This window comes from Eubalaena glacialis, chromosome 2 (genome assembly GCF_028564815.1).
Source record: "Eubalaena glacialis isolate mEubGla1 chromosome 2, mEubGla1.1.hap2.+ XY, whole genome shotgun sequence".
Classification (NCBI taxonomy): domain Eukaryota; kingdom Metazoa; phylum Chordata; class Mammalia; order Artiodactyla; family Balaenidae; genus Eubalaena; species Eubalaena glacialis.
The window spans coordinates 185,799,554-185,810,133 of NC_083717.1; positions in this window are offsets into that span (position 1 = coordinate 185,799,554).

Genomic DNA, 10,580 nt, shown 5'->3' on the forward strand with positions numbered 1-10,580 from the left:
TTGTTTGGGGTATCTACCTGCAGTCAGGGACAAAAACTGAAGGATGCTTGATCCACGATGAGGATTTGGTTTCACTTAGCAGTAAAATTCTTTCTGCAGACCAGAAGGTCTTGGTTTTAAAATCACAAGAGTCTATCTCCCATGTCATTGGGTTGGTGTAATTTATGTATTATGTGGGGAAAGTAGTCTGTTTGTAGTAATGATAGCTTGGGGAATTCAGTATACGAGCCAAATGTAGGACAGTTGAGCTGAAAAGACCCCCTCTTCTCTACATGATACCTCGCAGGATTTTTTTAAAAATAGGTCCCCAAAGAACATTTCATTCCCCTCTCAGAAGGTTTGTAGATATAGTCATTTTTGGTTCTGCCGGGTAGGTCAACACAGTATTTGCAAATGAAATGGTGATGGCAAAACACGTTCATGCCCAACTAATGACAATACTTTCTCTGAAACTCTAGAATTCTGGAATTATTTGGATCTTAAAGTATCTCCAGTTGACTTTGAGACAGCAACATAAGTTTTTGATAATGCTATCCACATTCTGATTTAAGCCGTGGCCATTCTTTCTTTCTTTCTTTCTTTCTTTTTCTTTTTTCCAAAACCCTCAGAAAGTAGCTTTCCAAGTTAAACCGGGTTGATCCAGTGAATGTTTGACTTCAAATAATTTTTAAAATAACTTGTTCACCGTTCAAGTCCTTCAATAAAGGAGGAGCAGAGGGGTAAAGTTGCTTTGAAAATCAGCTCTGCTTGGCAAAGGAATTCCAGCACTTCTGACAAAAGATGGATATTGAATATGTGTGGCGAATGCCCCCACGCCATATTTCAGGGAAGTTCCTCATTGAATACTTCTCGCTCACAAAGCTGGAGTCACTGTGAAATCTCACTCCTCGGATCTCTGTCGGGGCTGAGCTAGTCTCCCAACCTAGTAACAAATTGCCTCTTTATGGGTTCATGTTCTAACTGAGAGCAAACATCTGCATCCCAGGGCATCAAGCCATAGAACCTAGTATGAGGGCTAGCCATGACCATGCTAATCTGGTTGTTCCAGAAAATGGAGCAAATGGACCTGGCACAAAATTCTGAAAGTCCTGGCCAAAAGGAAGGGTGAAGGAGGGGACCATCTCCGCGTGCTCAGTGGATGGTCACTGCCCTCCTGGGAGGTGGGCCCTGTTACTGTCTCCTGTTACAGGTAGGACACCAAGGTCAGATCGGGTCCTGAGTCTGCCCAAGTCTTCCAGCTGAGGTCTGGATTTGAACTCAGCTCTGTTTAGCTCCAAAGCCATCTTCTTGGTCTCATATTATGCCAGTAAAACAAGTGAAATGCCCAGCTCCTTGGCCTGGCAAGCAAGACCTTTTGCTCCCTGGCACCAAGTACTTTTCCTGCCTTTCTTCCCACTGTTGTCTGTCAGGACTCCAGCCATGTGGAAGGCTCCTGCTCTGTGCCACTCTGTCTCTGTGCCTTTGCTGGCTCTGTTCTGTCTTCCTACATGGCCTTGCCCTGCTGGCTCTGCACATCCACACTGGCTTCCCTGTCTGGCCGCGTGGATGTGGCCTCTGCCACTCTGAAGACCTTGGGGCCATTGTTGGGGCTTTTCTGTACTCCAGTACAAGTCCCTCTGGAGTCGGAGGTGTCCTACCTGGGACCACACAGGCAGAATCAGCATCAATTCAGCTCTGTATCTCCCACCAGCTGACCCCAGGCCTTGGCGCAGTGAGTGTGCTAAATAACTCCTTGTTTAAGAATACGGCTTCACCCTTTCCACCCCCCACCAGCCCCCCCTCCTGCTTTTAGATCTCTCCAAATTCCAGGCCAAAGACCATTAGCAGGAGAGTGTTAATTAACCACAGTGGGTGCTCTCCTGAAATAGATAAAAAGAGGAGGAGGGAGAGGGTCTGTCCATCTGTCAGCCGAGCAGTTGCCCAGAAGTTGGCTGCGGTCATCACGCAGCCAGCATGTGCCTCGAAGTGGTCAGCCTGCAGGTCACACTTGTGTCTCTTCGGCCACACCTGTGTACACTGGCAGGCCGACTGTCACCTTTGAACCTGAGGACGGAACATCCAGGTGGAGTGTCCTTTAGTCATCTGGGTGGGTCCTGAATGAAGAGAGCATGAAGACTCCCCAGACCAGCCTGGGTTATGTCCCCATTGGAGCCTTCCTTTTCCTGTCTGTGAAATGGGGGAATAATCAGGAAACAAACTGCAGTTCCCTCTCAGCTCAGACACCTGCCACGATCCAACATTAATATGAGTTCTGGCTGCGTTCAGGGAAGACGCATCCCAGTTTCCTAGTGGTACAGCCTGTAAGGGGCCACATGGGGATGTGGGAGCAGAGCTGCCCAGACACAACTGACCCCCCAAAATGTTTCCTCCTGGCCTTGAGTAGTTGAAAACGGCTGCCTCTTGACACCTAAGCAGTGGTATATTGTTGGGAGATCCTCAACCACTTTTGAGGGTCCTATTTTAAGACCATGGTTCGCACCCCCTGCCCCTCCACATTGACAAAGCAAGTCAAGGAAAGATCATCGCTTCGTCCAGCGAAAAGAATGATTCCAACGGTGGAACTCTGACACAGGCAGTTCATTTAGCGAGAGAATAGCATTGAGGACTTCCCTGGTGGCGCAGTGGTTAAGAATCCGCCTGCCAGAGCAGGGGACATGGGTTCGAGCCCTGGTCCGGGAAGATCCCACATGCCGCGGAGCAACTAAGCCTGTGCGCCACAACTACTGAGCCTGCGCTCTAGAGCCCGCGAGCCACAACTACTGAGTCCAAGTGCCACAACTACTGAAGCCCGCGCGCCTAGAGCCCAAGCTCTGCAACAAGAGAAGCCACAACTAGAGAAAGCCCGCGTGCAGCCAAAATTAAAAAAAAAAAAGAATAGCATTGAACACTGGCAAAGCTCAACCATCTCTGTCTGATTCCAGAGCTTCTAATCCCCACGGTGGTGGCCGGGGAGAGGATTCTGAGCCTCTGGCTCCGTGGGTGGTATGGCAGCTACAAGTCCAGCCTCCGTTGTTAGGCTGACTCCCAGCTCTTGTGCCTACGAGCCGTGTGAACTGGAGAAGTCCTATAATCTCTCTGCGTCTCAGGCTTCAACTCTGTAAAATGGGGATGATCTGACCCCCTTCTCAGGGCTTGTGAGCACTCATCAAACAGCTGTGGGAATGTTTGCAGGCTTAAAGGCCTTAGCACATTAAGGGATTTTCACCATTAAGGCCCTCAGCTCTCCCACATGAAAAATTAAGGAAGTTATTCATCAAGGGACAGAGAAGCCTAAATATCTACGGCAGTTTAGATAGTGAGGCCTGGCCTTTGCTCCCTGCATAACAAAAGGCTCAAATCCTATCCTGGGGGAATTTCCAAGGAAAATGATACTTCAGTTAGGAATCACAATTCTCCACGTCTTCATTTAATGCTCAGATTAAAGCAATGGGGGACGGGGAGAAGGGGGTACCACAGGGTAGGGACTAGTAACTCAGCTTTCCTGATGAGGAAACTGAGGGCTAAAGAAGTCCAATTACTTGCTGGCTGGGCCTTCTGGTAGCCCTGGGGCTCCTGTCTAGCAGACCTCCGAGAGTGCAGCCTGGCCTTTGGCTGCTTCAAGTAACCAGCCACTCCAACTATTCTTGGGTCAAAATCAAGGTGACTTCCAGTGGTGATGCGTCTGAAAAGCTGCAGGACCACTTGCTGGGAGGGTGAGGTCCTCCTGCAAAGCTGTGCACACCTACCTGCCCAGGTGGAGGTCACCCTTAGCCTATCTCTGCCTCCCAAAAAAGCATGGGGGAACTGCCAATTTTTAGGTCAGAGTTCAACTGTAATCCACACCTCATCTCTCCTCCCTCCCCCACCTACTGACAGGTTTGAGAACTCTGCCCCAAACCTGTTTCAGTGAGGCATTTATTATTCATAGATTAATGTACTAAGTAAGGGTTAAGATTTAAGACCCCCTAAGTAGATTTACCCTAGAAATCCCCTCCACTCTTACTATACACAAGGTCTATGGAAGGATGCTCATGAAGGATAATAAAATTCATTAGGAACACCCTAAATGTTCACCAGTAGGGTACTCATTAAATAACCAGTGCAAACTCATAGTGGAAACCCCATAGCCATTGAAGGGAATGAGGTAACATACGTGTAACTGATATGAAAGGATCTCCAGAATGGATTGTAGTAACAGAGGCAAGTTGTGGAACTCTTGCATGGTATGATTGTGTGTGTGTGTGTGTCTGTGTGTGTGTGTTACATATACGTGACAGCACTATTTTCCAGGGGTTAATAAATATAAATGAGATAATATTTGGAAGGCAGTTAGAACAATGCCTGGAACATAGTAAATCTGTACCGCGTTTGAGAAACAAATATAAATGCAAGAGAAAAAATCAGGCAGGTCCACTCTAGAATTCAGAGTTGTGGTCACCTCTATGTAGGAGGGGCTGATGATTAAAGGGGACTCAAGTGTTATCGCCGATGTTTTACTTTTGCACAAAGACACGACATTCATGTTTTAATTGTGGTGTTAAAATTAAATATGCATCCAAACCCAGTAACTCCAGAATATGAAACTCCTTTCCTCTTCCGCACAGGCAGTGTTAGAGGGAAACAGCACCACGGTCGAACAAACACCTTGAGATAAACCCACCCGCCACCCACTCCCCCATCTTCATTTCCTTCACTAACACCTCCTCACAGGCAAACAGTGTCCTTGGGAATGAGTCCCCCTTGCTAATGACTCACTCCCCTGGCTTCCTGGACAGCAGCTGGGGGAGTCGGGCAGAGGGGAGTGTCCCAAGTAGGCAAATTATAGGTTTAGAGTCTTAAGACTGGATTCAAGTCCCAAAATGTGCCCTTCGTGTGTGTAAATCACTTCTCTTTCTGATCTCTGCAGTGGGAACCCCAATCTTTGTATATCTCTTAACTCTTTTTTTTAAAGGCATGCATTTTATTGGCTATAAAATATTAAGTTTTGCTCTTTGTGCCACACATGTACATGGGTGTGTCTGATTATCTTCTTAGAACATAACTCTGTGAGTGAAGTTATTTGGTCAAAGGCTATACACATTCAAAAATCTGACTTTTTAAAAAAGTGTGTACCTCTTAATTCTTGAGAAACAAGTGGGGTGCATGTGAGCATAATTATAATTACAATCATCTTTGTCCCTTGGTAACTAACAGTGCCTGGCACTCATAGATGCTCAGTGGATATTTGTGAAACTGAGCTGAAAATAGTTTATGTGGAATTAAATTAATGACAAAGGAATTGCTATTATAAAGCCTGAAATTAACATTCTGATCTTTCAAACTCATATTCGCAGTATACTCATTCAGTAGATATTTATCATTTACCTTCCGTGTTCCAGGTGCTGTGCTCCGTGCTGGAAAAAAGTGATGAAAGTGAAAAAGTCCCTGACCTCATGGACCTTACATTCAAAAGAGATTTCCAGCAATAAAAAACTATGCCTAAGGAGGAAATAAAACAGGGGATCTTAGCTGCTCAGTGTAGCAAATGCGAACAGGACATTTTAATCACAGTTCAAAGGGTTGCAATGAACAGAGCAACATGCGAGTTATTGGGAGTCACATAGACTCATAACTCAAATGTAGATACCACATGTGATCTTTATATGTACATATTTGTATATCCTGATGGAGCTTTCTCTAATAAGCCTATCTGATCTTCAATCAGGGAAAGATCTGTCAGCCGACTGACGATCTTGGGGAACGTAACTTTGATGCCATGAACTCTTGGACCAGCCATCATACTCAGACCTGAGCTCAAACTCCAGTTTCACCATCTCTTAGCTGGGTAATTGGGGTGACAGGGCAAGTTCTCAGGGTGTCTGAGTTCAGATTGCTTGTTAGGACTGCTTTGGGGGTTGTTGCTACATGGAAGAGAATTAACATAGGTGCAAGTCCCCAGCACACATTGGCTCAGCCAAGGGAGGCGTTCTGGCCTGGGCAGGAGGGACAGCCAGCAAGAAACCTGCGCCTCTACAGAGGCAGATCACTAAATTGCAGCCTGCGGAGGCACCCTGAGTGTTCAGATTTAGCATCTACCAAGGCCCTAAATACTTCTAAGGCCCAAGTCGTTGTATGGAGACTCAATTTGACTCAGAAGATCAACCTCGGTCCTCTTCAAGGGAAGGAGAAAGATAAAGAGGATCTTGATGGTATTTCCTTATCTTTAATATCTTTTAAAGCCCTTTTATCTTGCATTATTATCTCCATTTGCACATGAGGACCTGAGATCCTGGGAGATTAAGTGATCACACAGATTGTAAAAAAGTAGCAGAAGTATGATGTAAACCCGAATCTGCCCAAAGCCTGTATTCTTTTCACGCAACACACAGGGAGGTAAGGAGGAAATGCAGTAGGATAAAAATTTCCAGCAAGGGCTTTCGCCTGTTAGTTTGCTTGGGCAGGTTTTGTAACCTCCTCTGATCCTCAGTTTTTACATCTATAAGATGGGGCTAATAGTAGTCCTATCCATATAGATTGTCGTGGGGACTAAAGTTGCTATTTGTGAGTGGCTTTAGCGACATGGTGGTCCCGAGGGATGATGCTATGTGGAAACACATGGGCCTAATTCACAGAAGGCAGACTCTGTGGTTAGAGGAAAGAAATTTATGTTGCTTGCATTGGTTTTTTTTTTTTAATTTTTAATTTAATTTTTATTTTATATTGGAGTATAGTTGATTTATAATGTTGTGTTAGTTTCAGATGTACAGCAAAGTGATTCAATTATAAATAAACATATATCCATTCTTCTTCAGATTCTTTTCCCATATAGATTATTACAGAATATTGAGTAGATTTCCCTGTGCTATACAGTGGGTTCTTGGTGATTATCTGTATTATATATAGTAGTATGTATATGTTAATCCCAACCTCCTACTTTATCCCTCCCTATGTTGCTTGTATTTTTCTTTATGTGTACATGAGAGTGTGATAGATGATAAAGATTACCCTATGGCTACATAAGCCTCAAGATCTCATCACCTGAGAATGAAGGTGCTAAGTGGCCTTTGTGTGCACAGACACATGTGACATCTTAGCCTGGTGCTTAGCAGGTGCTATGGTAGAGGTAATTAAGAGATCTGGTGAGCAGGTGAAACCAGGATTTGAACTAGGTGCCTGACTCTGAACAGACATGGGCAGCTGGCTGGCTGTCTTCTAGACCATTCTACCTCCCCTGGATGCTGCTGAGACTAGCAGAGAAAGGATTTACGGCAGCACTTTGCAAATTGCTGCAGGCAATGCAGTACGGGAGCCTCACCGTCCCCGCCCTTCCCCTGTGCATGACTTAGGACAGGTGGAGTGTTTCAGAGAAGCGGCTGACCGCAGGTATGGGATGTGGCCAAATCCCATTAGCTCTCTTCCTCTTTGGAAGAGGGCTGTGTGGGGCTGGAGTGCCCAACCAGGCCTGGGGGAGCCGATGGCACGGGCCAACCAGGTCAACTGCGCAGAGCTGAGAATACGGCCCAGCAAGGCTGCTTCCAACAATGGAAGAATGTGCTGGAAACCTGGGTAATGCCACTCATGCCTTGGGACATGGGCAGCCCTCTGCAGAGCAGCAGGCCCGCTCTGTGAGACGTTACTGACCACTGCAATAATGGGTGCAGTAATGATGAGTGGGGTCCCCCTAGCTTTCCCTGTACCTCTCTGAGGAGGGTCCTGCTGGAGGGACCCCTCATCCCCTGTTGAGTAGCCTGGCTCTCTGGTCCTGGCTCCAACATATTTTGCAAAAGTAACGAGCACCCTGGAACATGAAGGAAGCACCTTCAGTGTGAATCAGTTATTCACGCCCCAGGGTCGAGTAGGGTCTGAGCTCCATCGGGGCTGACCCGCAGCCTGGGTAGCAGTTTGCATTTCCTTCTCTCTCATGGGCTCAGGTCCCCTGGAGGGCGGAGAAACCGCACAGACTTCACAGTTAGACTGCTCCAGGTTCGGCTGTCACCTCTGGCACTTGAAGCCATAGGATTGTGAATAAATCCCTTTAAGTCTGATTCAGACTCACTGCGCTCCTCTTTAAAATGGGAATAAAGACACACCTGCTAGAGCTGGGGTAGAGTGCCGGCTGACAATGGCGTTGGTATCAGCCTGAAGGCTAAGGCTGCCTTTCAGGTTAGTCTTACAGGTTCCACTCAAGGGTCAGGCTTAGGTCTACAGTGAAGTCAGAGCTAGGGGCCACCACTGGGGGCTTGATGGGTCTTAGAATTAGTTTCGATTGACCTCAATGACTATGCATCTCCCAGAATTGCTGTAGGGTTAAGAGTCAACTCAGATTGAGTGCTTGGCATTTGCTGTAGTTATCAATCCTAAGATGCGCTTTTTCTGTTATCTATATTCTAATGCATCCGATGTTAGGGTTGACTTATGCCTATGGTGAGCCATAATTAAATTGGCAAAACATTTATCTTTCTTTGTACACATAAAATAATGGTGCATCTGACGTTGGATGGCACCTTTGGTTAAGAGAAACACACTGTACTGTTACTGTTCTTGAGCCACCTGCCCTCTGCTTGTACATCAGTTTGCTCAGATGAGTCACCGAGCCCTCCCTTTGCTATGCCTGGGAGCTCCCATCCCCTCTTTAGCATGTGTCACATGGCATTTTCTGCTCACTACATATTCACATTTTTCTATCCTACTCCTATAAGGTCCTCCAGGGAAGGAACTGGTCTACTTTCACTCCCACATGGTCTTGGTCCCCCAGGACCAGGGTCTGATATGAACCATGGTGTTAGTAAAAGCTGCCATTTATTGGGCATTTGAACAAACGGCATTTGCCAGAGGCTTTGATTTTATATTCTCATTTAATCCTCCTAACAACCCTCAGAGGTAGGTATTATTATTATTACCCCAATAGATAGGTGAGGAAACTGAGGCACAAATAGCTTAAGGGGTTTTTTTCAAGGTTACTTTTTAAATAATGCCCTTGGGGCTTCTTTAAAGACAATTTTTAAAAATTGCTTTATCAAGATATAATTCACATCCCATAAAGTTTACCCTTTTAAAGTGTACACTTCATTGATTTTTCGTATATTCCCAAGATTGCATTACCATCAGCACCATCTAATTTCAAAACATTTTCATTATTCCATAAAGAGATTGCATGCCCATTAGCAGTCACTATCATTCTCTCCCCAAAGCCCCTGGCAAACTCTAATCTACTTTCTATTTTTATGGATTTGCCTATTCTGGACATTTCATATATATGGAATCATACGATATGTGACCTCTTGTGTCTGGCTTCTTTCACTTAGCATGTTTTCAAGGTTCCTCTACATTGTAACATATGTCGGTACCTCATTCCTTTTTAAGGCTGACTAATATTCCATTGTATGGCTAGACCACATTTTTTTATCCATTGGTCAGTTGATGGACATTTGGGTCATTTTCATCTTTTGACTATTTTGACTAATGCTGCCATGAATGTTTGTGTACAAGTCTTCGTGTGGACATAGATGTATACCCAAGAGAAGTGAAAACCCAGGAGTAGAATTCCTGGGTCATGTGGCAACTTTATATTTAACCATTTAAGGAAATGCCAGACTGTTTCCAAAGTGGCTGTACCATTTTATATTCCCACCAACAATGTATGAGGGTCCCAATTCTTCCCCATCCTCACCAGCACTTGTTAGTGTCTGTCTTTGTTAATTGTAACTATCCTAGTGGTGTGAAGTGGTACCTTACTGTACTTCTGATTTGCATTTTCCTAATGACTAATGGTGGTGAGTGTTTTTTTATGTGCTTATTGGCCATTTGTATATTTTCCTTGGAGAAATATCTATTTGAATCCTTTGCGCATTTTTAAATCGGGTTGTTTGTACTGTTGTTGTTGAATTTTAAGAATTCTTTATATATTCTGGACACAGTTCCCTTATTAGATATGTGATTTGCAAACATATTCTCTCATTCTGTGGGTTCTTGATAGTGCCAAAAATGATTTCCAAAGTGGTTGTATCATTTTGCATTCCCTTCAGTGATGAACATTTATGTAGTTTTTAACCTTTATTCACCAGTTTTCAGGCTAATGAGGCAGTTCCTTAGTTATACTCCAAGAGAGACCCAATGAGTTCTTTTTTATCCCCCCTTTCCTCTGAGTGTCACAAATTCATGGATTTAAATTTATTTTGTGTGTTTCAGTAGAGTGAAATTAATTTTCTTATTTAGCTCGCATTTTCCATCTTTTGTGAATGTGAATCTTTCCTCCTGAGTCCCAAGTTGACAGGGCCACAGTAGTTGTTCTCCCCTTTCCTTCCTCCCTTCCTCCCTTCCTCCCTTCCTCCCTCCCTTCCTTCCTTCCTTCCTTCCTTCCTTCCTTCCTTCCTTCCTTCCTTCCTTCCTTCCTTCCTTCCTCCCTTCCTTCCTTCCTCCCTTCCTTCCTTCCTCCCTTTCTTTCTCTTTCTTTCTAGTTAAGGGAGCCAGGTAGATTTTTGAATTCTCCCCAGTGCAAACTGGAACAAGACATGCGGGTATCCCTCCTAAAGGCGTCCCCCAGTCCCAGCCGCTCCCAGCCTGAGCGTGGTAGCCACCGTCCAGCAGATGCAGCCTCTGGGCCAGAACGCTCACCGGCCTTC